A 5,637-nucleotide genomic window follows, 5' to 3' on the forward strand; every position below is an offset into this window, starting at 1 on the left:
AAATGTCTGATCACATCTATGGTCTGTTGCCGACCAGATCTGGAAATTTTATGTGCTCAGGTTTCTAAGCGTTTAATTACGGTATTAGAACTGGCATGTAACTTTTTGGATTAATAGGGAGATTTACACGTCGATCGTAAAATCTTTCCTATCTTAATTCTCATCGTTTTGCACCGAACGTATGAATTGATGTATAGATCGAAATGGTAAGAACCCGCAATGGAGCCGTGAACGCGAATGGAAATAGGAATCAACCACCAGTGATTGAGCAAATACTCGTTGTAGTAGCCGCTCCTGAGCCAATCACGATGGTTGGGGTACAAGCAATGATCCAGATGATGTTGGATCGTCAAATGGAGGAAATAAGGCAGTTACTACTACAAGAGAGGGATGAACCTACGATGCCTGTTGAAGAGCCTGAATTGAATGATGGGCAGTCTGAGAAGGGAAACTACAGTAGGACCGTTGGTCAAGCTGATCCGCCGATGATTAGGAGGAACAACCAAGATGATGGAGTCGAGAGGAATGGATGCAAGTACAAAGATTTTCTAACTTGCAAGCCATCGACTTTCACTGGGAAGGAAGATCCGATCGGAGTTATGGATTGGGTCTCAGAGATGGAATTAGACTTCATGACATGTGGTTGCAAAGGCAAGCTACAAACCACGTTTGCAGTGCGTCAGTTCCGAGGAGGCGCGGTTTGTTGGTGGAACACCCTGGGGAAGACTCTGAGCCCCAATGAGCCCCTGCAACTAACATAGGCAGAGTTTTTGGTGCAATTTAAATGCAAGTACTGCTCAGCCCAAAACCTGCTCGAGCTAGAGAACCAATTCCTAACCTTGAAGAAAGGAAGCATGTCGATTGATGAATACACCAACAACTTCACCGATAAGATGGAGTTTGCCTTGCGTCTTGTCCCAGATGAGCTGAAAAAATCAAAAAGTACACCAAGGGACTTCCATGGGAGTATGCGGTGCCAGTACGCCAGACACCTACTCTTGAGGCGGCTATCTGGGCTGCTAAGTCTGTAGAAGAGATGATCAAGAGTAGAGCAGCCAACAAGGTCAAAGTTGGCGAGAAAAGGAAGCATGGGGGATCTTCAAAGACCAACAAAGAAAGCAAATTCTCAAAATTTGGAGGAGGATGTGAGGCTAAGTGGTGCGAGAAGTGCAAGAAGAAACATTTTGGGAAGTGTAGCGAGGAGATGACTTGCTACAAATGTGGAAAGACAGGGCATTACGCCAACAACTGCGCGTCCAACAAGAAGGTGTGTTACGGATGTAACAAAGAAGGGCATATTTCTAGAGATTACCCAAAGAAAAATGAGGCAGCGAGGCCAAACACACCCCCAAGGCCAAGGGCATTCCACATGATCCTCGACGAGGTAGAAAACAACACGAGGAATCGAGGATGAGGAGTTCATATCCAACAATCAAGTTATGCAATAGCCATAGTATCGTATGATGTAGCCTACTAGAGGCATAGTCTAGGGTGAACTTGGACACCTATGTAATCATTTCAAGGAATAATATAAAACCTTCGTTTTGCTATCTGGTGTGTTAAGCGGTTAAGTGATTTTCTTGTATGGTGACTTGGAAAACTGCGAGACAATACTTGGGACGAGTATGAGTAGGTGTGAATGGTAGTAGAGGCCTATACTACCGGAAGTACATGACTCACACTTGGATCAAGGAAAGTCACAAGGTTACCAAGAAGCTAGTAATTGATACCATTTTATTCAAGTATGTCGTTAACATTGTTTCGGTAATGACTAAGAAGATTGTTGTTATTTCGACCCTAGTGGTCATATCAAATTGAGTCCGACTAAGACGAGTATGTTAAATGGTTCAGAGAACCAAGTCCGATGTAGCATCTAACTTAAGCTAGAAACTTGGAGTGTAAGAAAATCAAATCGATCAGTAGAGGTATCGCGATAGTTGCTTGTAGCTAGGAATGCTACCTTTTAAGATGTGATTATATCACATTAGAACATGAAGGAAGGTATAGTCTGTTCTGGAATTTGACTCTAAGAGACCTGAGTCTAATCGTTGCAACCTACGATGATAGGTCATTAGAATATGACACATCGATCCATTGTAGTAATAAAAGAACTCATATTAAGAAGAAGAAGAAGTCTCCAGTAAGGATCGAGATTGTGACTTGAAGGCCATAATTTGGAGTTTAATGGAGCAGGTGCAAGATCTAGCACCGCCTGCAATTAAGGAGTCCAAGAGTTAAATACTAGTTCAAAGCAACATAGAAGTTACGGTCATTACCTAGGATGAAGAGATAACGTAAGGAGTCATTATACAACCCTGTTTCGTTGATGATTCCGGGACGTAATCATCCTAAGGGGGAGATAATTGTAACGCCCGTAGATCCGGGCTAGTCAATTTAGAGACAATGAGCATCAAAAATGAGTTTTTGATGGAATATTATTTAGAAGGAATAATCTTAACCTAGTGGTAGTATATATTACAAGGGTTCCGTACATATAATGAACGCCCAAATCTGACTTCGTATGAGGAAGTTATGATTTTTCGAAGTTTCGGCTTAGCAGTGTACAGCCCGAAGTTCGAATATTAGATCGAGCGGTTTTTAGCTGACACAACCTAAACGAGAATCGAAGATCTCGTTAATAGTAGTGTGACGATAACAAGATAGACGAAAACAGATGTCGGATGAAGAAGTTATGAATTTTAACGGATCAATCATGTTCCGGCCTATTAAAAATATAACTTTTAAAATAAAGTCAAAATTAGCCGATGGAGTCTAAACGAAAGTTGTAGAGTACGTTCCCGTCTACTCGTGGATTTAAAGAACGTCGAAAACGGAGCTCGTATGAAAAAGTTACGAATTTTAGAAGTCGAGTGTCCAAAATGCGAAGCTGGTGCGAGGACTACGCCCAACGTAATCTGAGAACGCTTCGCGTAGTACGAAGGAAGCCTTGCCATGCAAAGTATGCCCCGCGTCGGAAGGAGTTACGCCCAGTGTTCCGACCCTTGTGCGGTTCAGAAAGTGGCCACGTCGCCCCAGCAGCTTCGCGACACGTGTGTACGGCCGTGCCCTTACACCCAGCGTAGGTCCGAAGTACGCCTAACGTACTCCGAGGCCTCGTGGCTATAAAAGGAGGCCGAGGCAGCCTTCATTTCCACACCATTTCAACCTTCTCTTTCTCTCTCTAAGTTCTCTCTCTAGCCCTAGAAGCCCCCTAAACCCTAGGGAACTCCCATAGCACCCGAAGGAAGCCCCGAGGCTCCCGGCGTCCCGAGAAAAAGGGGTCTTTCGGTTCGGAAACGCTACTCCAAGCGAAGCCCGGTTTTCGAGAAAACCCGCTGTAAGTGAGCTACGCCTACGCGATTTTTAATATAGTTTCTAATTAATTATAGTAACATTATTAGGACCTTAAAATAATTATTTGGGCTATTATTATGAGTTATATAAGAGTGTTGCTTAACGCTTATATAAGAGTAATAATAGCTAGACTATTAATTAGTCGTGGTTAACGTTAGACTAAACCCTAGTGGTATTGATACTAGGTTTTGTCAAGGGAAAATTGTTCTGAGATAACGAACTGTTGTCCGAGTACCGAGTCACCACCTTTTCAAGTGAGTGCATAGTCCCTCTCATATTGCACATAGATATGAAGTATTTAATATAAATTACGTGCTATGTGTGCATATTGTCTGTATACTTGCCGTCTGTGCTGGGTGAAAGATTTTTATATATGTTTTAAATGATTTAAACTGTATATGTATTTTATATCTACAAAATGTGTTGGGTAAAACATGGGTAGATGAAATAGTTGCTGTGTGACAAAAACAAAATGATGAGAGGTGAACCATGAGAGAAGCCTTTTACCCAAGTGTTGGCCCCGTCATCTAGCAGAGTATGGATGATAACCACGGACTATTCTAGACTGTCCAGTGGACACCAGCAGGCTCGCAACCTGTAGGTGTTTTGAACTGTGTGCTCACCAGCTGTACTCTAAAAACCCCTTGACATGTGTTGTGAGAGGAGTCTCAGAAACGACACTGTCGATAGACGAGATTAACCCTGGCGACTATGCAACGTAGTTCCTAAACCCCTTGACATGTGTTGTGAGAGGAGTCTCGGAATCGATAAAAGAGAATAACCCTGGCGACTATGAGACTTATTGCCTATTGAGTAAACCATGGCAACGATGGACTTCGTGCCGATTCCTTAGGATGATCCTTAGGAATGAATGAACGAGGAATAGTTGATTCTTAGGGTAGATCCTTAAGAGTAAAGAAGATAACGGGGATGGGTAATTGTGTTGATTGTTTGATGTTTAAACATAATAATTATATTATTGTGGGCTGAAAACCCTATGTACTCACCAGGTTTCCCAACCTGACCCACTCCAGCTTATTTCTATCGCAGGTGTCGATATGAAGTTACATTACACTGAGAGATTAAGGAGATATAAATCCCTAGTGATAATGAATGTAAGTTCTGTTTATGATTATGTTTTTGTATTGACGATGATATCCCAAATGTTTTAAAATGAATAAAAAATACTTTTCTTCAGAAATGCTTTGATAACGTATTTATCATGTTTTACTGGGAACAAATTCCGCAACATTTTTATTAAAAGAGGTACTCTGATTTCTATAAAGCATAAACAAAATCGGTCTTTTCTGGCCGTGAAAATGGGGATGTCACAATTTCCCATTACATTCATATAGTGATCTTCTCACATAAACGGTAATGTAAACTATTTTCTGGTAATGATAGTCATACTTGGGAAAAACACTCACTTTTACAAAAGGATAAACATACAAAACAGTCGGGTCTTGGTAGAAGACTACATTAGTAGAAAATATAGGATTTTCTAGGAAGTATACAAACATTTAAATCAAACACTTACAAACTTTACATCAAACACTTAAAAACATTTTCATCAAACTTATATAAGCAATGACACTAAAATACTTATGAACTCACCAGCTTAAATGTTGATCTACGCTTTCAAAATAACTTGTATTCTCAGGTCACCAGTAGACAGGTACCGATGACCAGGTTTTGAGAAGACGGAGCATGTTCAAGACTCGTCTTTTATTTTGATTCATATTTTGGTGTCTTTGAAACTATACACAGAACACACTTGTATTAAATTATATTATTAATGCAATGGATGATGTTGTTGCTTGTTTTACTATTATGCATTGTTATGATACTGTACATGACGTCCTCCGCCCCCGAACGTTTCCGCCGTTCTGGTTTGGGGATGTGACAGATTGGTATCAGAGCTTTGTTTATAGTGAATTGAGTATATCAACCCATAAAAGATATACAACTATAAACACATCGGGATTAAAACACTCTGACCAAGAGTTCATACTTTTAAAATAATAAAATATTTTAGTAAAGTATACATACAAGCATTCATACTAGGATCAGTGTCATACTAAAACAGAACAAAAGTATTGCGATTGTTGGACAGCACAAGTAGGCTTGGGGACATATAATCAGATCTGGGAGTGATATAGTCTGATCAACTATATCTTTCCGAGAAGTTATTAGCATGTGCCTAGGAATGGTTGTGGTGTTGCAGCAAGTCTAAAAACTTACCAACACTACTACAATGAAAACTTTAGAACAAAACATAAACTT

This window comes from Lactuca virosa, chromosome 3 (genome assembly GCF_052849685.1).
Source record: "Lactuca virosa cultivar CGN04683 chromosome 3, Lactuca_virosa_CGN04683_v6, whole genome shotgun sequence".
Lineage (NCBI taxonomy): Eukaryota > Viridiplantae > Streptophyta > Magnoliopsida > Asterales > Asteraceae > Lactuca > Lactuca virosa.